The sequence below is a fragment of the Desmodus rotundus genome, chromosome 8, assembly GCF_022682495.2.
Source record: "Desmodus rotundus isolate HL8 chromosome 8, HLdesRot8A.1, whole genome shotgun sequence".
Lineage (NCBI taxonomy): Eukaryota > Metazoa > Chordata > Mammalia > Chiroptera > Phyllostomidae > Desmodus > Desmodus rotundus.
In genome coordinates, this window is record NC_071394.1 from 46803123 (window position 1) to 46828945 (window position 25823).

The following is a 25823-nucleotide window of genomic DNA, read 5'->3' on the forward strand; positions in this document are numbered from 1 at the left end:
GATTCTAAATTGATTTAGTGTTTCCAGATGTGTCAAAGACTGCTAGTTCCCTAGTATAATTCTTTTCATAGTCCCTGGTTTTGCTTATGGCAGCAATATGCCCAGCTAAATATTTTACGTTCACTGGCCTGCTCTGCAACTTGGGGATTGTCGTAGTTCTGAATAGAGGTGTAGCCATTAGGGGAGGGAGGATGTTGCGGCTAGGTAAGCTTTTTAATGGGGCAGACTAGCAGGCATAACCCAGCTTTTTTCTTTTCTTTTCTTTCCCCTTGTTCTTTCTTGAAATAGGAGATGGCCCAGCACCAGTGTCTTTCTTCAGACCATGACATTATGGCACTCACCCTAAAGCTGGTGCAGCTAAAACTAGACAAAGGTTGACACCTCTTTCCAATGACACCGTGGAGCCACCACACATTCTTTGGATCACCCAACTCAGGCCTTATACTTTGTAAGTGAAAAATAGTCTCTTTTCATTAAATCAAAATCAATTCTGAACAGCAGCAGGGAACATGTAGCAAATAGGAAAAGTAAAAACTAAAAGTGTGACTTAAAAGCTTTTCCATTTTTTAAAATATAAGATGGTATTATATCATCAATCTATGCATCATGACAAAATTGAAAGAAGCCAGACAAAAGAAAGACAAGTTTTAAAAGTGAAGATTTTATGTAGCTTTACTAACAAATTTTATGGGATTTACCATCAAATCAAATGGCAGTCAATGTCTATCACTGTCCCCATTTGATGGAAATCCTAATAGGGAAAATGATTCGTTACATTAGATGGTAAATAACTCAGTCTTTGATTTTCAAAATATGCATGGTCAGAAAAAGGAAAGATCTCTTCATTTGATTGAAAATAACATTATCTGCCAAAATCCTGAAAGTGAATGCCAAGAACCAGATGAGTCAAAAATTTGCTGGCAAAAAATAAATGCACAAGTTTCAAAATTAATCACATTTCTGAAAAATGCTTGTGATATATTTTTACTGTTTGTGATCCCTAGGAGCATGACTGTGTTATTGAAGTCAAGTGTCCCACAGTGTCCATGAAAAATAAAGCAGGAGTCTAAAGGCAGAGAAGCATACTGATATCAATATTTCAGCCTGGATTCATAGTGCTCCAAGTTGCTCACCTGGGATAGCGCCATCACCTAGGTAACCACCGTACACAAACAGACTTTACTGTTGACTGGGTAACTGGAAAGAAATCACACTCTCAGGAGACAGAAACTGACCTCAATTCTCAGATGTGGATAAACAGTTTAAAAGGTGCACTTGGATTACAGTAGAAGCCTCACTTGCTAATCTCTACCCATTTACCACTTTCCTCTTCCATGTTCTTGGACCATTGCATTCATATGATAATGTCTGAAAGTTCTTTTAACTATGAAACCCATCTTTTGTCTAAATGTCTTCTTACATTAACATCAATATGGAAACCAGAATTAAAGCAGAGGAACTCTTATCTGAAGATACACAATTATAGAAGAGGAGAGAACTTCCTGTGTCACATCCCCCAAAAGAATCCCAGCTAGTGCTCATTTGGCTTTTATATGTGAGATGATGGAAAAGTAATTCCCTGGGAAAAAGAGATTCTAGTTCCCCTGTATTCCCCACATTTGGATGCATATTTACATGCATAATGAAAGAGTAGGTAAAGGTTCATTCATACAACAAACTTCTAGACTGCAAGAATGAAGACATTATGGGGGAAACAATGTATGTTTCTCACTAATGGTTTGTCCCAATCACTGTTGGAGTTTTAAAAATTGTCATTTAATTATATTTTGACTCTAACATTCTAATTAATTAGATAATTCAAATATCATGTCTATACATTTTAGAATTAAACATTTCAAAAAATAACTTGGAAAATCAACTCAATTTCTGTCTTCTATTTTTTCAAACATTAAATTCACTGTTGGATTTAGATTATAGATAAATTGCATTTTACTAAATACTATTGTATTAAGTAGGTTTAAAAAGTACTTTTATTCATGTTTTCTAATATTCAAGCAAAGTATGTATCTTGAAGTCATGCAAAATGAATGTTTTGAAGCAGTGGCATATGTTGAGGGTATAAACCAGCCTACATCTGGACTCAAATCTTACCAATCTAAGCCACTTGTAAATCAAAATAAAAACAAATACATGGAAATAATGTTTTCTGTTGTATGTCAAAATTTAAGTGCCAGACTCAAGTGCAAGATTCTGGACAGTATAACAAGCAGTTTGAAAATTGCAGCCATTTTCTCTCTTTCTCTCCCTTCCTGACTTGTTACTCAAAATGAACTCAATAAATGTCTGTTGTTCTTTCTTCATTGAACACTGATACTTTCTGATATGAAAGCCCACTGAGCATTCCCATGTTTGAAAAATCTGTCATCAACTAAGAGTGTAACACAAACCTCCTAAATTACATGATTTCTGAAATCCATGAATTCTTGGGACTGTACTGTGCCACACTTTTTTTTTTTTTGAGAAACAGAGGTGTATTGTTATAAACTTAAATAAAACCACATAAAATCCTAACAGTAAACCTAGCATTTATGATTTTCTCAAAGTGGTGTTTTATTTTATTAAATATATTTTATTGGTTATGTTATTACAGTTTTCCCAATATTTTTCTCCCTTTTATCCCCCTTCCACCCTACACCTCTCCACCCTCCAGCATTCCCTCCCTCCTTAGTTCATGTCCATGGGTTGCACATATATGTTCTTTGGCTTCTTAACCTTTCCCTGTCTATTTTATGCCTACCAATTATGCCTCTTCTTCCCTGTACCTATCACCCCCAATTCTTCCGCTTCCCCTCCCCACTGAAAACTCTCCATGTGATATCCATGTCTCTGGTTATGTTCCAGTTCTTGTTGTTTGCTTAGTTTGTTTTATTTTTTATTTTTTTAGGTTCAGTTGTTGATATTTATGAGTTTTTTTGTCATTTTACTATTCATAGATTTTGATCTTCTATTTCTTTTTTAAAATGTTTTTCTTTCTTTCTTTTTTTTTTTTTACTGATGTTCGAATACAGTTGTCTCCATTTTCCCACCATCACTTTCCCCTTAGATAAGTCCCTTTAATATTTCATATAATAAGGGCTTGGTGATTCTGAACTACTTTAACTTCACCTTATGTGGGAAGCACTTTATCTGCCCTTCCATTTTAAATGATAGCTTTGCCGAATAGAGTAATCTTGGATGTAGGTCCTTGCCTTTCATGACTTCAAATATTTCTTTCCAGACCCTTCTTTCCTGTAAGGTATCTTTTGAGGAATCTGATAGTCTTATGGGCACTACTTTGTAGGTAACTCTCTCCTTTCCTCTTGCTGCTTCTAAGATTCTCTCTTTATCTTTCTTCACCTTGGGTAACTTAATGTTGATGTGCCTTGGTGTGTTCCTCCTTGGGTCCAACTTCTTTGGGACTCTTTGGGCTTCCTGGATTTCCTGGAAGTCTATTTCCTTCACCAGATTGGGGAAGTTGTCCTTCATTATTTGTTCAAATAAGTTTTCAATTTCTCGCTCTTCCTCTTCTCCTTCTGGCACCTCTATGATTCAGATGTTGGAATGTTTAAAGTTGTCTTGGAGGTTCCTAAGTCTCTCCTGATTTTTTTGAATTCTTGTTTCCTCATTCTGTTCTGGTTGGATGTTTATTTCTTCCTTTTGTCCCCAGTTGTTGATTTGAGTCCTGGTTTCCTTACCTTCACTGTTGGTTCCCTGTATATTTTGCTTTATTTCACTTTGGATAGCCTTCATTTGTTCCTTCATTTTGCGGCAGAGCTCAATCAGTTCTGTGAGTATCCTGATTAACAGTGGTTTGAACTCTGCATCTGATAGGTTGGTTATCTCTTTGTGGCTTAGCTGTTTTTCTGGAGCTTTGATCTGTTCTTTCATTTGGGCCATAGTTCTTTGTCTTGGTGGACGTATTAAGTTGTAAGGAGGCAAAGCCTTAAGTATTTGCCTGGGTCAGGCAACCCTCTTTGCTGCATTGGGGTGCTGTCTACGGAGGGGCATCAGAGAGGGAACAATGGTGCTGGCTTGCTCTGCACTAGCCCTACTTTCCAAGGAACTTCCCTGTGAGACTGGGAGCCTCTTCTGCCATGGCAACCCCCGCAGTAGTTTACAGTTACCTTTCAGTCTTTAGTTTCTGGTTCAGTCAGCCTGTGCAGTTCACTGCCTTGCTGTGCGTCCTCTACACTCAGCTGCCCATCTCTCATCTCCACCCCTCCTGCTGGTCTGGGTAAATGTTTTTTTAACTCCTTGGTTGTTGGAGTTCCATGCAGTTTGATTTTCTGGCTCTTCTGATTGTTTATTGTTTTAAAATTTGTTGTTATCCTTCTTTTGGTTGTGCAAGGAAGTGAAGCGTTTCTACTTATGCCTCCATTTTGTCTGAAACTCAGGTGGCTTATTTTAGAGTTGAAAATTAGAAGAACTAGACACAGATTAAATTGTAGAAATTAATGCAGTTGCATATTAACATATTGTTTTCAGTTCATTACTTTAGAGAAAGAATTAAATCCTACTTTGAAAATTATCCCATATGTTATTATTTAAGAAAAACATGGAATTAATCTAAAATAATGAAGGAAGTTAAAAGAGTAACTCCTCATTAAATGTCTCTAATATATTTTTATGATTGAAATAAATTTTTATATTGTTGTTCAAGTACAGTTGTCTCCATTATCCCCTCACCACTCCCTCCTCCATCCCAACCATCCTTGCCTCCCAACCTCAAACTTACACCCTTTGGCTTTGTCCACGTGTCCTTTATACATGTTCCTCGATGACTCTCTCACCTTTTCCCCCATTACCCTCCTCCCGACTCCCCTCTGGTTACTATCAGTTTGTTCTTAAATTCAGTGTCTCTGGTTATATTTTGCTTGCTTGTTTTGCTGATTAGGTTCTACTTATAGGTGAGATCTATGGTATTTATCTTTCACCACCTGGCTTATTTCACTTAGCATAATATGCTTCAGATCTATCCATGCTGTCTTGAAGGGTAGGAGCTCCTTCTTTCTTTATGCTGTGTAGTATTCCATTGTGAAAATTACTATAGTTTTTTGATCCCCTCATTTATGGATGGGCACTTAGGTTGCTTCCAACACTTGGCTATTATAAATTGTGCTGCTGTGAACATTGAGGTGCATAGTTTCTTTTTAATTGGTGTTTCAGCATTCTTAGGGTATAATCCCAGCAGTGGAATTGCCAGGTCAAAAGACAGTTCAATTTTTAGCTTTTGAGGAAATTCCATTCTGTTTTCTACAGTGACTGCACAAGTCTGCAATCCCACCAACAGTGTACTAAGGTTCTCTTTTCTCCATATCCTCTCCAGCACTTGTTTGTTGATTTGGTTATGATGGCCATTCTGACCAGTTTGAAGTGGTATCTCATTGTGGTTTTAATTGACATCTCTCTGATAGCTAGTGATGCTGAGCATCCTTTCATATGTCTCTGGGCCCTCTGCATGTCCTCCTTAGAGAAGTATCTATTCAGGTCCTTTGCCCATTTTTTAATTGGGTAGTTTGTTCTCCTGGAGTGGAGTCATGTAAGTTCTTCATATATTTTGGAGATCAAACCATTGTCCGAGGTATCATTTGAAAATATATTATCCAATACGGTTGGTTCCCTTTTCTTTTTGCTGATGTTTTTGTTGGCCATGTAGAAGCTTTTTATTTTGATGAAGTCCCATTTGTTTATTTTTTCCTTTATATCTATTGCTCTATGGGACATATTGGTGAAAATATTGCTGCATGGAATATCTGAGATTTTCCTGCCTATGTTTTCCTCTGGGACTTTTATAATGTTGTGACTTATATTTATGTATTTTATTGACCTTCAGTTTATTTTTGTGTATGGTGTAAGTTGGTAATTGAGTTTCATTTTTTTTTTTTTTGCATGTAGCTGTCCAGATCTCCCAACACCATTTGTCAAAGAGGCTATTTTTACTCCATTTTATGCATCTGCCCCTTTTGTTGAATATTAATTGACCATAGAGACATGGGTTTATTTCTGGGCTCTTTATACTGTTCAATTGGTCTAAGTGTGTGTTCTTATGCTGGTACCAGGCTGTTTGATCACAGTTGCCTTTTAATACAGTTTGATATCAGGTATCGTGATCCCTCCTACTTTGTTCTTCTTTCTCAAAATTGCTGCAGCTATTTGAGGTCATTTATGGTTCCATATAAATTTTTGAAATGTTTGTTTTATATCTGTGAAATATGCCATTAGTACCTTCATAGGAGTTGCATTGAATCTATAAATTGCTTTGGGTAGTATGGACATTTTGGTGATGTTAATGCTTCCAATTCATGAACACAGTATATACTTCCATTTATTTGTGACTTCTTTAATTTCCTTCTTCATCATTGTATAGTTTTCTGAGTACAGGTCTTTTACCTCCTTGGTTGGGTTTATTCCTAGGTACTTTATTTTTCTTGTTACAATAGAAAATGGTATTTTTTTTCATGATTTCTGTTTCTGATGTTTCATTGTTGGTATACAAAAGTGCCTTTGATTTCTAAATACTGACTTTGTATCCTGCTGTTTTGCCAAATTCACTTATTAGGTCAAGTAGTTTTTTGGTGGAGTCTATAGGGTTTTCTATGTACACTATCATGTCATCTGCAGACAGTGACAGTTTTACTTGCTCTTTTCCAATTTGGATGCCATTTATATCTTTTTTTTTTTCTCTGATCACTGTGGCTAGTATTTCCAATACAATATTGAATAGAAGTGGTAAAAGGGGACATGCTTGTCTTGTTCCTGAACTCAATGGGACAGCTTTTAGTTTTTGTGCATTGAGTATGATGTTGGCTGTAGGTTTCATGTATATGGCCTTTATTATGTTGAGTTATGTTCCCTCTACTCCCACATTGCTGAGTGTTTTATCACAAATGGGTGCTGTAGCTTATCAAATACTTTTTCCACATCTATTGATATGATCATGTGATTTTTGCCTTTCCATTTGTTTATGTTATGTGTCATATTTATTGATTTGTGAATGTTGTACCATCCTTTCATCCCTGGGATGAATCCCACTTGATCATGATGTTTGATCTTTTTAATGTATTGCTGGATGCGGTTTGCCAATATTTTGTTAAGCATTTTAGCGTCTATGTTCATCAGTGATATTGACCTGTAGTTTTATTTTTGTGTGTGTGTCTTTATCTGGTTTTGGAGTTAAGATGATGTTGGTTTCATAAAAAGAGTTTGGGAGTCTTCCCTCTTCTTGGATTTTTTTGAATAGTTTGAGAAGGACCAGGGTTAGGTGTTCCTTAAAAGTTTTATAAAATTCTCCTGTGAAACTGTCTAGTCCTGGGATTTTGTGTGCTGCGAGTTTTTTGATGACTGCTTTGATTTTGCCAGTTTTTATCCATTTGTTCAGGCTTTCTGCTGCTTCTTCATTGAGTTTTGGAAGATTATATTTTTCTAGAAATTTGTTCTTTTCACCAAGGTTTTCAAATTTCTTGGCAGATAGTTGTTCGTAGTAATTTCTTACAATCCTTTGTATCTCTGTACTATCAGTTGTAATCTCTCCTCTTTCATTTCTGATTTTATTCATTTGGGTCCTCTCTCTTTTTTCTTGATGAGTCTATTAAAGCGTTGTTGATTTTGTTTATTTTTTCAAAGAACCAGCTCCTGCCTTTATTGATCCTTTGAATTATTCTTTTAGTCTCTATGTCATTTGATTCTGCTCTGATCTTGGTCATTTCCTTCCTTCTACTTGCTCTGGGATTTATTTCTTGTTCTTCCTCCAGTTCTTATAGATGTAGGATTAGGTTGTTTACTTGAAATGTTTCTACCTTTTTAAGGTAAGCCTGTATCCCTCTGAATGTCCCTCTCTGGACTGCCTTTGCTGTGTCCCATAGGTTTTCAACTGTTGTGTGTTCATTTTCATTTGTTTCCAGAAACTTTTTGATTTCTTCCATAATCTCATTCTTAACCCATTCATTGTTTAATAGCATGCTATTCAATCTCCATGAATTTGAGTGTTTTTGAGTTTTTTCCTTGAGGTTGGTTTCTAGTTTCACGCTCTTGTGGTCTGAGAAAATGCTTGATATGATTTCACATTTCTTTAATTTGTTCAGGCTTGTTTTGTGCCCTATCATGTGGTCTGTCTTTGAAAATGTTCCATGCGCATTTGAATAGAATGTGTATATTGCTTCTTGTGATGAAAGGTTATATATATATGTATATATATTATGTAATATAATATATATAATTAGTATATTATATGTATATGTTAAGTCCATTTGATCTAGCGTATTGTTCAATGACGCAATATCCTTGTTGATATTTTGTTTGGAAGATCGATCCATTTTTGACAGTGGGGTTTTAAAATTCCCTAGTATAAGTGTGTTGCTGTCTACATCTTTTTTGAAGTCCTCCACAATTTTTCTTATATATTTGGGTGCTCCTATGTTGGGTACATATATGTTTATAATAGTTATGTCTTCCTGATGGATTCTTCTCTTGAGTATTATGAAGTGTCCTTCTATGTCTCTTTTTATGGCCCTTGTTTTGAAGTCTATTTTGTCAGATAGAAGTATTGGTACCCCAGCTTTCTTTTACTGTCCATTTGCTTGGAATATTTTTTTCCAAACCTTTACTTTCAGGACGTGTAGGTCTTTTGTTCCAAGGCAGGTCTCCTCTAGGCAGCATACGTGCAGATCGTGTTTTTTATCCATTCAACTACCCTATGTCTTTTGATTGGAGTATTTAATCCATTTACATTTAAGGCCATTATTGATAGGTACTTATTCATTGCCATTTCCTTCCTTCATACCTACGTTCCTCTCTTTCTCACTCTTCTTCCTATTCTTAAAGGAGTCCCTTTAGAGTATCTTGCAGTGCTATTTTGGTGGAGGTATAGTCTTTCAGCCTTCTTTTGTCTGGGAATCTCCTTATTTCACCTTCATTTAATTGAGGGCCTTGCTGGGTAGAGTAGTCTTGGTTGCAGGCCTTTGATCTTTATTACTTGGAACATTTATTGCCATTGCTTTCTGGCTTGTAGTGTTTCTGTTGAGAAGTCAGCTGCTAGCCTCATTGGAGCTACCTTATATGCTACTTCTTGTTTTTCCCTTGCTGCTTTTGAGATTCTCTCATTGTCTTTAAAACTTGGCATTTTAATTATGATGTGTCTTGGAGTAGGCCTCTTTGGGTTCATCTTGATTGGGACCCTCTGTGCTTCCTGAACTTGTGTGTTTTTTTCCCCCTCTCCAGGTTCAGGAAGTTTTCTGTCATTATATTTTCAAACGGGGTTTCTATCCTTTGCTCTTTTTCTTCACCTTCTGGTATTCCTATGATTCAAATGTTGTTGTGTTTTATTTTGTCTTGCACTTCCCTTAAGTTATGTCCATATATTTTTAGTCTTTCTTCAGCTGTTCTACCTGGGTATTTCTTTCTACCTTGTCTTACAGGTCACTAATTTGGTCCTTTGCTTCATCCAGTCTGATCATAATTCCTTTTAGTGTATTTTTTATTTCAGATATTGTATTCTTCATTTCTTTCTGGTTCTTGTTTATAGTTTCTATTTCTTTTTTCATACTGTTGTAGTTCCTGCTCAGTTCCTTATAGTTGTCAGTTGGTTCCTTGAGTATCTTTATAACCATTCTTTTGAATTCTGTATCTGATAGTTTGCTTGCCTCCATTTCATTTAGCTCTTTAAGTGGGGAGTCTTCCGTTCCTTTTGATTGCATGTTTTTTCTTTGTCTTCCCTTTTTAGGTGACTCTTTTTTGTTGTTGCTGTTTCTGCAATTCTGGATGCTCTGCTTTGCCAGTTGTCTTCATTGGGTGAACTTCTGTGGTAGAAGTTCTGTGGGACTCAGTGGTGTGGTCTTTTTGATCTCTTTGTCTGGTTGCTCTAGGGTTGCCCTTTCTTCTGTTTGTGTGGTCTCTCTTGTTGTACTTGGGCTTTACCTGTTGGTGGCTCCTCCCCTCAAGCAGGTTAACTGGTATTCACAATTATCACCTTGTCTTGTATGCTGTTCAAAGTGAAATTTGCCTCAGAGCTTGGTGTTGGCTTTCTGACTTCTTTCTAATCAAGATGTCATATTTCTGTGGCACATCATATGCACATTCATGTAAAACACAACCACTCTGGAGGCTAGAAGTCTGAGATCAAGGTATCAGCAAGGCTGGTTTCTTGCATGTGCTTCTTTCTTTGGCTTGGAAATGGTCTGCATCTTTTTGCAATATCCTTACATGGTCCTCCCTCTGTGTATATGCTGAGCTTGCGCTGCCTTCTCAGTAAGCTGGATGTCAAGGCAAGTTCTCCTGGACCCTGGAGCACAGTGTTGAGCTGTCAGAGTTGTGGCAGCATTTCTGTCTCTGTCTCTAATATATTTAACATATGACAAAGTGGCATGGTTAACCTAGATGTGATTATTTTAGATTCCAAACACTGTATCTTTTTAAACCTCTTAGGATTTAACATAACCTAATAAAACCTGCCAAACTCACTATTCCACTGTAATTAAAGAGCAAGCATCTTGAGATTGGTGAAGGAAACACAGAACATTGGAGCATGCAAACTGATTTAAAATAATGCCTTTCACTCCTCATTATGGCAGCTTGTGAATATTTTTCTGTGCGTTTAACTTATGTTGATTTCCTTAACTTCTTAAAAATACAATGTCAACAGTTCAAATAATCCTATTGTATTTGAGGTCATTTAGAATGTTTTATAGATGAAAAACTAAAGTGCAATGATTCTGAGTTGCCCATGGGTAGCACTGGTTGGGGCAAGCCAGAATTGGAACTTGAATACCCTGAGTTTCGGTCAGGTTCTCTGAACTCCACTAGCTGAGAGGTAATTAGGAATTTTAAGCACTGCTACTGTTGATAGTAATGTACAATGTTTTGGGAAGTTTCCATGCTCTGTTTAAAGTTCCACTAACCATATAACTGCTTGTCAGCTGTTGGTACATACATAGTTAAGTGAGATGACACATGATCACTGTGCAGGAGGATAGGCAGTGTATCTCAAAGGAGAACTAGAAACCCCATCAATTATTTCAACCTCTAAATACTTGGCATTCCACCAGCATGAGCTCATAGGACCACACAGAATGATTTAGAATTGATTTTAAGTCTCAGTAGCTGAGAACAAGCATGCAAAAGGTATGAAAGGAGATCAAACCTTGAGTAACTGCTTAATCTTATCATGAACAGGACATATGAGAATGAAAGAAAAGCAACATTTTCCTGGAGGTATTTTTCTTCAGAAGCAACAGATCTAAAACAAACAAACAAACAAACAAAACACACAAACATGCACACACACAAAACCCCACAGTGGATTATCTATTAGTAATTCAGCAGTTTATTGGGGATGAAAAGAAAATGTGTGAAGATTTACTAATCTTAGGGTGAGAGCTACTGAATTACTACCAATAATATCCTGTAAACAGGGTAATATTTTTACATTTTTTCCATTCCTGAGGCAAATAGAATCCTGATTTGTCTCAGTTCAATTTCTTAGTTGTATTAACGTAGAGTCAATATACAAGGGCAAATGTACTGGTTAAGTTCCATCTGCAAAAGACAAAGATTTTATGTTCACATGTTTCCAGTACTATTTCATGGGTTTTTATACTTATCAGGCTAATTGAACTGTTTTGGATTAAATAAGATAGTAAAATTTTAAGCACTACTTTCTTTATACCAAACCTGTCTCTCATTCTAGCAATTTCAATTTTTGGTGGATCTATCCACAACCCCTTGACCTTCTCCATCTCCGTGATCTTCATTACCCTCCACTTGCTGCAGAGTTTGGTGGACTAACTCTGGGCTTAGTCATTATCAGACTTCTCAGTCCTCTGAAATCTCCTATGGTAAGAGCTCTCTCATTACAGGCCAAACACAGCCAGCTGCTGCTTATTTCTTCCTACTACATCTGTTCACTCACACCACTAATCTTAACACTTTTTTTCCCCATTAATCAACCATTAACCAGTTCTGCTATTCTCACTTTATTCCTAACTTAGTTCATAATGAAAGATAGGTGGATATTTCTTTTCCATTACCTCATTTCCTTTCTCATTTTTCTTTCTGCCCCTCCTGTTTTATCAATTCCCTATTAAAACTAAAATATAACTTCTCTGTGCCTACATTTGGCATTCCTTTTTTGTGAATTACTTGTTTATACTCTTTAACCATTTATCTGTTTGGAATTTTGCCTCTCTTATTTGGATGCTAATATCTTATTATATGAATTGCATAAATTTAATCTTCACATTAGTATTTTATTTGTACAAATTGCAAGTTTGTTCTCTCAGGGCCTCTATAATATAATTTATATATGATATATTTTAATTTACAGAAATTTTAAATTTTTATATGGTTGAATTTTTAAACCTTTATGTCTTGATAAAGATATCATTCCTTCTGGTGAAATAAAAGTGTTTACTTATATGTTCCTCTAATACTTCTAAAATTTTACTTTTCACATTTTAGTGTTTGAGTCACGTGACAACATACCTAATTCATGGCACTACATCTTCTCCTTCCAGGATGTCTTAAGTTAGTTAAGATCACAAAGTGACTTTTAATCACCCAGTCCAAACAAAGGTTTAAAACAAAGCAAATTTTAAATTGGCTAGGAGCAAAACCTAAGAGAGATTGGGGGCTGGCTAGGGGATTTAGTCTGATTGGGGAAGTTAATAAACTGAGGAGGAGGAGGAGCTAAGGAAAAAAACAAGATGCCCTATGTTATTTTGATTCATAGGTGATAGGAAAAATGTCTTTAAGATATTTATTTTTAAACATCTTCTTACAGCTCTTTTCATAAGCTTTTTGTATTGAATGATATAATGAAAGGGCTCAATTCCAAATGTTATGACATTTATGCATTCACTATTTAAAACACTTCTAAAATGCCAAAACTGCATAATGCTAATGAGAAAAAGGCAATTTTGCTTAGTCTCGACAAAATTAGAATAAAAAAGATAGTCCCTTTTGGGAGGGGAAGTTAAATCTAGAATACTATACCTAATGAAGAGGTATAGTACATGGAAGGATATAGATCCATAAGACAAAAATAATGTCCTAATTTTCTATGAATTTTAAAGTGAACAAAACCCAAAAAAGAGAAAACAAATTTTTAGTTTAAATAGAAAACTTCACTTTCCTAGCTTTTGTACAAGAGCAGATACAAATGTTAAATGTGTTATTAGTTAAAACTAAACATTATGTGGACATAATGTTTATAAACACCAGTCCAGATTGCTGAGGGTGGGGGCATTAGGGGACTAAATAGTAATGGAAAATGTGATAAAGGTAATATATTTTAAAAAATTGAAACACCAATCCATACATTTTAGGGCTTTAGTCAATAATTAGAGGTACTTAAGCAGGTCTTCTGAGTAGAGGATTATAGTTACCCCCTTCATAAATATGATATATAGTTTTAGAATTGGGTTAAATAAATTTGTCCCTTAGGTTGTTTAGTTCTTCTGGTATTTGTTAGTTTCAATATCTTGTGTAACTCATGATCTGACATACAGAGAAAGCAATAGCAGTGAGCATGGCAACCTTAGTCAGTTGTGATCAGGGCCCCAGGTCCTTTTATACCAAATTTTCTACAGCTGTAAACTTTGCTGAAGGGATTCATCTACCCATGAACTCTAGAAATATCTCCATGAGTGCCAGAGGGGGAGTCCTTGATGTCTCATTCTTGGTGGCCATAAGAAGGAGCTTGTTCAATATATGAGATTCTCCTTTTGGGACAAATGTAACTCAAAATTTATATTTGCTTGAAAAACTTTTTTTTTCCAGAACAACTAAAAAACAAAACACTAAGAGTTGATAGAAAAGAAGTAATTTAGAAATGGCCTTTTTCCAATACATTCATGATGATGAGAGGGTTCAGAGATTGGTGAGGGAGCTAAGGAAGTGGCCTTCTGTGTCAAGTCATGGGGAGATTATGAACAGATCTAAAATAATAATTTTAGAGATTATGAAACATACCTTTCCACCAACCCTGTCTTATTGTTATCAGCAGAAGTGACCCAAACGTGCTTCTATATGAAACTTTCAAATGACTCTGCAGACCAAAGCTGAGGCTACAGTTGAAAGAAGCATCCCTATCCTCACAGAGTGCAGAAATAAGAGCATAAACAGAATGTATATAGCCAGGCAAGATTTGAAAATAGAGGTGGAACACAATCATCTGGGAAAATTGAGCAAAGCTTTACAAAAGACTTCGATTCTCCTCACTGAGTCATGCACCAAGTTTATGCACGGATAGCCTGTAGCATGCTGGTACAGTCACACAAAAAGAGTAACAATACTATGTGGTTAAGTTAAAAGGTACATAAGCCAGGCAGTGAAAGACAAATACCATATGATCTCACCTGTAAGTGGAACCTAATCAACAAAACGAAGAAGCAAGCAAAATATAACCAGGGATATTGAAATAAAGAACTGACAGTAACCAGAGGGGAGGTGGGAGAGGATAACAGGAGGAAAAGGGGGAATGGTCATCAAGGAACACGTATAAAGGATACATGGACAAAGCCAAAGGCAGGTAGGCTCGAGGGTGGGAGGTAGGGATGGTTGGGGTGAGGGGGAATGGAGACAACTGTACTGGAACAACCATAATGAAAAAGAAGAGAAAAAAAGGTACAGATACATGTAGGTAGATTTGGGAAGCCACTTGAGGCTTATCTAGTCCCAGGTGGAAGAGCAATCAGTGATAGGTTTGTAAAGAGGAGATGCTTCAGCTGAGTGCAAAAATTGTGGCATCAGGTGGGGAAGGAAAGGCAGAAATTAGTCTATGTAGAAAGCACATTCTTAGCATAGCCATGAAGAGAAGAAATAGACTTTGAGAGTAGTGATGAAAGGTTGGGAGGTGGGGGCCTAAGGTGATTGAAGGCACAGAAATGAGAAAATGTGAATCAGTTGAGTGAATACTGAATGAGAAGTCCAGCATGTTGAAGCAGAGGATGAAAGCTTGTGGCAGGTGTGTGTGTCCTCATGGTGAGAATGACAGAAAAGTGAGAGGCTTGAAAGTCACATGGAGAAGTTGGTCTTATTTTCTACCTAAGGGTGGCCTCATCATCAGGGATGCTGTTGAGAATAGAATCTTAAACAGAATGAAGGATGATAGGCAAGGGAATGAGTTGAGAACAGCATGAATAGCGGGGAGCCAGTAAAATATTCAGGCAGTTTGGGTGAGTGGTGGGGCCAGTTTGTTCCAAGGTGGCAGTAAGAGGATGGGATTCTTGAAAGATACTGTAGACGCAGAATAATTTCAGATTGCAAATGGCAAGAGGGAAATGTAAACAGAGGCTGGAGTTTCTAGCTGGTTTGTGTGACACATTGAAGTAGAGTGGAGTTCTACAGGTAAAGATTATGGTTCTGGTTGTACATGTAAAACAGTCTGCATATAGGATGCCAAAGGGTAGTGAGACCTGAAGATGAGAGCTTTCTGTGCAAAGACAGACTTAAGCCATGGGTGAGTTTGCCATGGAAAAACCTCTCCTCAGTCTTTGGGTTTTCTAAATCTTTCCCTGTACCTTCTCTTTATTCTAAGTGTGTAATCTTCACTTATCCAACCACTCTCTGAATTCTGCCAACCCTAACTAGTTAATTGTTGAAAAATTTTTATCATTTTTCCTATGGCTGTACTGTCTAGCTGTGTGTGGATATTGAACACTTGAAATGTGTTAGTCTGAATTAAAATATACTGTGATACAAAAACTTGTACTTTGTATGAAATAATAAAATATTTAACATTTCAATACCATTTAATATGATACATGTTGAAATAACATATGCATTTATTTAAATGAAATATATATTTTAATCAATTCACTTATTTTATGCACTAGATAATGTTAACTTACATATGTGGCTTATGTTATTGCTATTCTAGAGTATTAATTTAACTTGATATAACTTGAAAGTAAAATATAAACTTGAAAGTAAGATATAAAGTTGAAAGTAAGATACAAACTTTTAAGAAAACTTATCAACTAGAACATTTATAACTCCTTCTTTTTGAACACTCTGACTCCTACCTTCTTCCTGTCATCTGTGTTACTCCAGTGTGTAAAATTTGCCTGTGTGGAGATTGTGGGCTCTGTTAATGACATGACCTAACAGCTCCACAGTAGGGTTTTCAACTGTCTGGGTCTATTCTTTCTTTATAGTAAGTTTGAACCAAAGTCAGGTAGTGGCTTGCTATCACACTAGTTACCAGAAGATAAAAGAGCCCAAATTTGAGAATTTTTCCATGGTACAAACACTCCTACCATCGCCAGTTTCAAGCTACCAATAGTTTATAACTTGGCTTGCAGAATTCCTGGATATTTGTCAATGGACAAATGATAAGCCAGTTTGAGCAGGCTCTCACTCTTCAAATTCTCTCAAATGCCAAGACATTTGTTGAGCTAAAGATTCAGTCTGACTCTTGAGCTATGTGGCCTAAAAAACTTTGTGCAACAATAGATTGGTTTTATATATGAGCTTGGTGTCTACTGAACACTTGAATTGTGGCCAGTGTGATGAAGAATGAATTTTTAATATAATTTTATTTTTATTAATTTAAATGTAAACTAGCCACATGTGACTAATGGCAGGTCTACTGAACACCTCAAGTATGGAAATATACAAAGCAGACAGAAAGCTCTGATTTTTTTTAATGTAAGCAAGATCCCATTTGTAAGAAGACAAAAAAGGAGAAAGACAGGGTCAGAGAGACAGAGAGTGAAAGCATGCACTTATGTTCAATTGTCAACACCTACAACTTCAGAAGTAATGTCAGCATGACGGCAGAATATTTTCCTACCATCTCCTCCCAAAGAACACCAATTTTGACAATCATTCACAGAAAAGAGTAACTTTGTAGGGGTCAGGGGTGCAGCCATTTTCCATAATGTCATTGAACCAAAAACAAATGTATATATAAAGGTTGGATGCACAAGAGAGAAAGAGGAACAGTTTCACTTTGTCTGCATCTCTCCTCCCCGCTCAGTAGCATAGCTTGTTGCCAAGAGAGAACCCCTCGGCCTGCAGTTTTTCCCATGGGGAAAAGTGGGAGCCATGAATGAACACCCAGTTTCCCCAGCTGTGCAGGATGTTGGTAAAGAGGATCACTTCTTTCTTACCACTTCCAGGGTACTGAAGTGGTCTACACAACTGAAGGGGGTGGAAAGGCTGAGAGCACAGCAGCCAGGACTCTGAACTCTTCGAAGGGAGTAATCACTTTACAGACTGCATCAGGAAGCCACCAATGAACCACTCCAGATGCCTCACCTGCAAAACTCCCTAACTGGCCCATGGTACCCCATACTCCATGCAGTTCCCTCACCCCCCCACCCCACACACAGTCTTGACAAACTTTCTGAACACAGTCCTGCAGATGTTGAGTGCAAGCCTCTGCAGATGGCTAGTGAGCATGGGTAGAAAGCTGACCTGACTGTAGGACTGGAAGAAAGCACACAAACTTAAGCATTCAGTATTCCCCTGGACAGGGGAACAGGAGGCTGTCAGCACACAGCCTGACGTTGCAGAATCCAGAGAAGGCACAGAATCTTAGGAATCAAAACCCCATCCCCAAGAGGGAACAAGAAGTGTGGAGCAAGTCTCAGAATCCCAAGTAGGGCCCACAGGTGAAGGTATCGCCTCCTGAAGCAAGAGGAAAGGGACTGCTTCTTTAGATGTGAAGACAGCAATGTAAGCCTTTAAGGAACATTTTTAAAAATCAAGGAATCCTGACAGGTGTGGCTCAGTGGATCGAGTGCTGGCCTCTGAACCAAAGACTGGCCGGTTCGATTCCCAGTCAAGGCACATGCCTGGGTTGCCGGCCAGGTCACCAGTAGGGGGCATGTGAGAGGCAACCACGCACTGATGCTCCTCTCCTTCTCTTTCTCTCTCTCTAAAAATAAATAAATAAAATCTTTTTTAAAAAATCAAGGAAACATGACACAACCAAAAGAACACAATAATTTTTTAGTAACTGATGCCAAAGAAATGGAGATCTATCATTTGCCTCATGAAAAGTTTAAGACAATTGATTTAACGAAGTTCCGTGGGTTACAAGAAAACACAGAGAAACAATTTGATAAAATTAAAAAACACTATTAATACTTGAACAAAATGAAAAATTTTAGGGAGAGAAAAGAAAAAGAAACAAACATATGACACTTGACTGTACCCAGATCCATCAGAGGAATCACCATCTATGTCAACCATAGCCTTCCGAAATGTATTTCTTAAACAATAAGTCAATTACTCTTTGACCCATGGGCTGCAGAATGGAGGTTGAGTGACCAGGCATAAGAACACCATTAATCTTGAACATCTCCATCACAGGTCTTTGGTGACCCCATACAATGTCAATGCATAGTATTTTTTTGAAAGAAATCTTTTTCTTCTGATCAGTAGATTTTGACAATGGGCTTACAATATGCAGTGAACCATGTTGTAAACAGACGTGCCATCATCCAGGCTTTGTTTTTTCATTTGTAGAGCGCAGGCAGAGTACACTTAGCAAAATTGTTAAAGAGTCCTAGAATATTCAGAATTGCAAGTGAGCATTGGGTTCAACTTAATGTCACCAGCTGCATTAGCCCCTAACAAGAGTCAACCTGTCCTTTGAAGCTTTGAAGCCGTGCATGGACTTCCCTCTATCTATGAAAGTCTTAGATGTCATCTTCTCCCAACATAAGAGTGTTTAATCTACATTAAAAATCTGTTGTTTCACTCTGGCCGGTGTGGCTCAGTTGGTTGGAGCATCATCATCCCACAGACTGAAAAGTCAGTTTTGCCTCTTGGTATGGGCCCATATGCAGGTTGTAGGTTTGCTCTCTGGTCGGCGTGAGTATGAGAAAGCAACCAACCACTGTTTCTCACATTGATGTTTCTCTCTCTCTCTCTCACTCTCTCTCTCTCTCAAAGCAGTGGAAAAAATGTCCTCAAGTGAGGATAAAAAATTTAAAAATCTGTTTAAGGTAGCCATTTCATTAATTGTCTTAGCTAGATTTTCTGGATAACTTGCTGCAGCTTTACATTAGCACGCTGCTTCACCTTGCACTTTATATTATGGAGATAGATGGCTTCTTCCCTTAAACCTCATAATCCAACCTCTGCTAGCTTCAAACTTTTCCTTTGTAGCGTGCTCACCTCTCTCAGCTTTCATAGAATTAGAGAAAGGTAGGGTTTTGCTCTGGACTAGGCTTTATCTTAGGGAATGTTGTGACTGGTTTGATCTTCTGTCCAGACCACTAAAACTTCCTCCATGTCAGCTTTAATAAGGCTGTTTCATTTTCTTATCACTCATATGTTCACTGGAGTAGCACTTTTAATTTCCTATAAGAATTTTCCCTTTGCATTCACAACTTGGCTAACTTTTAACCTATCTCAGCTTTTGACATGCCTTCCTCACTAAGCTTAATTATTTATACCTTTTGTTTTAAAGTGAAAGACATGCAAGTCATTCTTTCACTTGAAATCTTAGAGACAATGTTAGAGTTATTATCGGACCTGGTTATAATATTGTTGTGTCTTGGGGAATAGGATGCCCGAGGAGAAGAAGAGAGATGGGAAATAGCTGGTCAGTGGAGCAGTCAGAACACACACAACATTAATTCATTTCTTTGTGTTATGTTGGCCCACTTCATAGCACCCCAAAACAATGACAATAGTAACATTAAAGATCATTGATCATGGATTATCACAACAAATATAGTAATAATGAGACCTTTGAAATATTGTTAGAGTTACCAGAATGTGCTATGAAGAATATTTAAACGGGATAGGATAAGGAATAACTAAGATCTGTGGTGATTTTAGGTAAACTATTTAAGGCTTACCCTGAAGCTAAAAGAGGCCTTCTTATGTACATATTTTTTTCATTTTTAAAATAATGCATTGGTATATAAGAAAATTTATAAAGCATGGAAGATTCTTGTGAAATTTGCTTTTAATTGCTTTATATACAAATATTTATTTAATTATTGTCATTAATAGGTTATTTAATGAGTACATTAACCCAAGTATACGTGCATTTAAAAAAATCAATAAACTTTAATCTTTTAGAGCCAGTTTAGTTTTATAGCAAATCTGAGTGGAAAGTACAGAGAGTTTCCAGGTTTTCCCTATCTTCCACATGAACAATCTGCCTCAATATCAATATCCTGAACCACATTTGTTACAACAATGAACCTATAATAACACATCCTTGTCATCCAGTCCATAGTTTATGTTAGGGTTTGCTCTTGGTGTTGTACATTCTATAGGTTTGGACAAATGTATATTGCCATGTAGCCCTATTGTAGTATCATATAGAATAGCTTCCCTGTCCTAAACATCCTCTGTGCACTCTCTACTCATCCCTTTCACTCCCCTGATTCCTGACTGTTAGTGCTCCTTTAGCATCTCTGGAGTTTTCCCTCACCAGAATGTCACAGAGTTGAAATCATATAGTAGGTAGCCATTTCAGATTGGCTTCTTTCACTTAGCAATATGCATTTTAGTTTCCTCCATGTCTTATTAGTTCATTTCTTTTTAGAGCTGAGTAATATTTTATTGTCTGGATATACCACAGCCAATTATCCATTCACTTACTGAAGACATCTTAGTTGCTTCCAAGCTTTGGTAATTATGAATAAAGCTGCTATAAACATCTATGTGAAAGTTTATTTGTGGACATAAGTTTTCAGTTCATTTGGGTAACTACCAAAGAGTGCAACTGTTGGAGCATATGGAAAGAGTGTTTGGTTTTGTGAGAAACTGTCCAATTGTCTTCTAAATTGGCTGAGCCATTTGAATTCCCACCAGCTGTGAATGAGAGTTCCTGTTGCTCCAGATCTTCACCAGTATTTGGTGTTGTCCGAGTTTCATATTTTGGCTATTCTAATAGGTGTATAGTGGCATCACATTTTTTGTTTTAATTTTCAATTCCCTAATGACATATTATGCTAAACATTTTTTCATATTCTTACTTGCTATCTGTATATTTTCTTTGGTAAAATGTCTGTGAAGGTCTTTATTCCATTTTTTAATGAGATTGTTTGTTTACTTCTTGTCAAATTTTAAGAGTTCTTTGTATATTTGGATAATAGTTCTTTATCAGATATGCCTTTTGTAATTATTTTATCCCAGTATATAGCTTTTCTTTTCATTATTCTTAACATCATCTTGCATACAGCAGAAGTTTTTAAAATTTTTAATGTAGTCTAATTTATCAATTATTTCTTTCATGGATCTCACATTTCTTGTACTTAACATGTCCTTGCCATATACATGGTTATCTACATTTTCTTCTATCTTATCCACTAGGAGTTTTACAGTTTTGTGTTTTACATTTAGGTCTATGGTCTACTGTGAGTTAATTTGTGAAGGATATAAAAATAGTGTGTCAAGATTCATTTCTTTTTTTGTATGTTCATGTCTAGTTCTTCCAGCATCATTTGTTATAGAGACTTTGCTCCATTGTATTGCTTTTACTCTGTTATCAAAGCTTATTTGACTGTATGTGAGTCTATATTAGGTTCCATTGATCTACTTGTCTATTTTTCCACCAACACTACATTGTCTTGATTACTATAGCTTTATAGTAAGTCTTAAGTTGCATAATGTCAGTTCTACAACTTTGTTCTTATCCTTCAATACTGTGCAGGCTATTCTGAATCTTTTGTCTCTTCATATATACTTTAGAATCAGATTGTCAATATCTTCAAACTCAGTTGCTGGGATTATAATTAAAATTACATTAAATCTGTACATAGAAAGAAAGAACTGAGATCTTGAAAATATCAAGTTTTCTTGTTTATGAGCATAGAATATCTCTCCATTGATTTAATTTTTCTTTTGTAGCTTTTTATATAGATATTATACATATTTTGTTGGAAGTATATCTAAAGTATTTCATTTGGGGAGGTGCTAATGTCAGTGGTAATGTGTTTTTAATTTTAAATTCCACTTGTTCATTTCTGGTCTGTAAAAAATTGATCAACTTTTTAATATTAACCTTGTAGTAGAAGGGTAATACAAATATATTTTACAGGGATTTGGAGAAAATGGGAGGTGATGTCCCTTCTGTTTATTTAACAACACACATATGATCCTTACTATTGTGATATGAAGTCTTTTAAGTATTTTGCAAATCTTAAGTCATTGAATTCATCTTCATAAGCATCATTATTATCCCAAAATTTTAGATAAATAAACTGAGTCATTGACCAGTCAAGCACTTGTTCTGCCTCTTAGGGAAGAACCAGGATTCACACTTTTGTGGTGTTGCTCCTGAATCCATACTTTTGAACACAATTTGACACTGACTGTCTGTGAAAAAAGAAGATGCGTAGGTAAGTCCTGTTTATTATTTCATATCTTAGGGAAAATTAGAAAAACTGGAAATTTGGAGGGAAGGGATCTGAATATCAGGAGAATGTTTTGGGTTAATTTCTGTTCAATGTAAGATAAAAATGCTTAAACAGAGAATTCTCTACTGATAATTAGGAAGCCATAATTTTGGTCCCAGCCCAAAGTTTTACAAACTTTTGGAATTTTGTAAAAATTAAACTTTGACCCACTGTTCTCATTGGAAACTGTCATATTTCAAACTGATTATGAACACACCACATAATCAGATATAAAGAAGAGGGGAAAATAATAAAATGTAATACTTGGTTGACCTGGTTTTAAAGCCTAGTTGACATTGTTTCTGTCTTCACCGTTATTTTTACCTGATAAAACAGTTTGGTTCTTTCTCTCTGCAGAGAATTCTTTGACCAGTTCTCTGTCTCTCTGATAAGACAGAATCTGCAGCTACATTTGAAGTTAATCTCATGTTTTCTATGTTCTTTTTCTATGTGAAAAGACTTCAAGGGTTAGTGATACTGCACAACTGAATCAAACTTTGTATGAGTCACCCACATGCAGTATGCAATCTATGATAGAGTGTGGAATAGAGACAACTTTTTTAAAAGCTTCAATTATTGGAATTATGTCACTATACTATGTGACAGAAGTTTGATAAATAGTTATAACCAGGCCTCATTTGATCATCACAATCACCCAGCAATCAAGGAATTATTAAACCCATCTTCCAAATGAGTAAATTGAAACTTAATTATACAAAAGAGAATTAATATTTATACCCTGATCAGCCTGACACTGACAGAGGACTCAAGAGTTGGAAAATTTTAGTTTAAGGTAAGTAGTTATAAGCCTAGTAACTAATGCATATGTTAAAGCTTTTGTTTCAGAAACTACAGATAAGGTCCATCCTGGCTCCTAGGAAAACAGCTGACTTCCTGGGGCACTGCTAGAGATTACTGCTGGGGACAACTGGAGGCATCCCAGCCCTTATGTTTCAGGGAGCAACAGATGACCACCAGTCCCTGGGAACAGCTAACTTCCCAGGACAAGAATGTTGCAGTTTCTTTCACCTAATCCTCCCTGAATTTCAAAACCCGTCACCGCACTTTGTTCTCTGTTATAAAAGTCTGGCCTGGAAACAAAATGTAAGATGGTCTGTTAGGGTATGAACCCCCCATCTTCCCAGATCTCCAGCCATCTGAATAAAGTGCCCATAAAGATTCAATCTCTGTCTCTGCTTATTGGGTTTGGTAGTGACAGGCAGCCTGAACTGGTGTCTTTTCTGGTTTCAACACCTCTAGCCTACTAACAGTCAAAATGCATGTCCATTTCTGCCTTTAAGAAGCTACAGTTCACATCAATAGTTGATTGTATATGATTAGAATTATTTTTTTCAGGAATGAGATTATCTTTGTGTTTTATTTTATTTTATTTTGTTCCTTTTTTATTGTTGATTAGAACTATTTTAACATAATTACTTTAGTGATTGGCTAGTCTTTAAAAAAACATATGTTAGACTAGCAAGAGAACAAAGAAGGTCTATAGTTTACCATGTTCTTTTTTGTGGGCAGAATGCTCTGAAGATACATCTTGCAATAGGTTGTAGTATTAAATATTTGTGTGTAAGACTAATTAGCTGACACATTACTATTAACTGGTATAAGAAAGCTGCTGTTAGTTGTCAAACTAGAAGCTTATGTTGGTTAATATTGTGAAGTTGAGTATAACTAAATATTATTTTGAGCTGTTTGAAACAGCTCAAAATACACTAAAAACTTTGCATAAATTTGGGACACCATAAAAGGTGATTCACAAAAAATGTCACCTGCCCTAGGACACAAAAAAAATTTCAAAAGGGGGTTAAAATGGAAGAGAAGATTGGGTGTCCATTTTCCATGGAGTCAACCACCAGGAGCTTGGCCTGAGGCCTTTGCCTGCAGATGCTGACAAAATAGTCTCTTTAGTCTTTTTCTTTGTACTTGTGTCATTAAAGATTATCGGTTTATGTTACATTTGAAAAGAATTTAATGAGACTGTGATGGTTTTCCTTTGTGGGTCTATTATTATTGCTATTGTTGTTGCTTATAGACAGATTGTAGAAACTTGTTGAAAAGATATATTTAACTATTTTATCCAATTAAGAATTTTTTTTTAATTAAAAGCTCTGAGAAAGCCAATTCTTTAGACATTAAGTGGTTTACAAGATTTAAGATTCTTACCAATGCAACAAGCCATCTGGACACCAAATCTCACACTGCAGGAAGGAAACCAAGGCAAAGCTAAATTAGTTTAAAGACAGTCCAGACTGGCAGCTGTCAGAGGTGAGGGAGGAGCAGGGAATGGATGAAAGAAGGTGAAGGGATTAGCCAAAGAACATAAATGCATTTCCCATTGACACAGATAAAGTGTGATAATAGCCAGAGGGAATGGGGCAGGGGCTGGGTGGAGGTGGGCAAAGTGGGCCAGGTGGGGGTGGGGTGGGGGGGTGAGGATGGGGACATCTGTGATAGTATCAACGGTAAAAATAAAGTAAAAAAAGACAGCCGAGGTCCTCAGACATAAACTAGACACAAGTATTGAGCAAAAAGCCACCATAGGCCGCCTTTGTTTCTCCTTTACAGGATTGCTCTGATGCAATCATGGATTTTGAAAAACTGCAGAGCTAGTTAACAGAGATAACACCACAACTTCCAGGAAGATTCACAGATTTTTGTAAGTGATTCATTTGCTTTTGCTATTTCTGGAACTTAGGACTCTGAGTGTCTGTGAACTATCATTATTCACCGTACCTGTGTTCCATGTCAGCATGTCTGCCTGGAAGAGAAAGGGTCTCCAGGATGGTAGTGAAGGGTCCATTAATTCCAGAGTCTCCTAAATGATCTGGCAATGTGGCAAAAGACTAGACAATTTTTAGTGACAATTAGTTCCAGTAACGTATTTTCTCTTTAATAAATCTTTGGTGATACAGATTTGTAGTCACATATGGAACATACTCTAAAACCATTTCTAACCCCTGCAGTTTCAAGACCAAAAATTCTAATAGTGTCACTGAAGTTTCAATGACAACTTGTATGATTATATTGCTCACTTCTGTTTAAAACGTTATCCAACACTTTAGAATCTTCTTTTATAATTTTGCTAGTAATCCATGTATTGAATAATTAACAGGCTCCTATTGATTGTACATTTATGAAAAATTAAGCATTTATATGTATTATTAGAGTTTGATCTTTCCTTTTTAGCCTATTACTTAAAAAATAAATAAAAGCTTGATCATGTCTAGGATACAGAGAGCTTCATCCAACTCCATCTTGCCTATGATGACTCCATGGTGCTTGTAATGTAACAGTGGTCATGAGTCTTTAGAAAACATGCTCTCAGAATTCTCATCCTGAATAAACCAGTTTAATTTAGGCTACCCAGTATGCATCCCTGCACTTAGATGTTACAAAAGTGTTCACGATCAAGAGTAAAACTGAAGGTAAAACAAATGTTAACCA

The 25823-nt window shown here is 36.5% G+C and overlaps 1 long non-coding RNA gene across 1 annotated transcript; it reads left to right on the forward strand.

Annotated features, from left to right (window-relative positions):
* The first annotated feature begins 4149 nt into the window (after positions 1-4149).
* LOC128781548 (uncharacterized) lies at positions 4150-23481 on the forward strand. Its single transcript, XR_008427560.1, has 3 exons — positions 4150-4234; positions 22210-22307; positions 23199-23481. It is a non-coding gene; the product is annotated as an uncharacterized lncRNA (long non-coding RNA).
* Positions 23482-25823: the final 2342 nt, after the last annotated feature.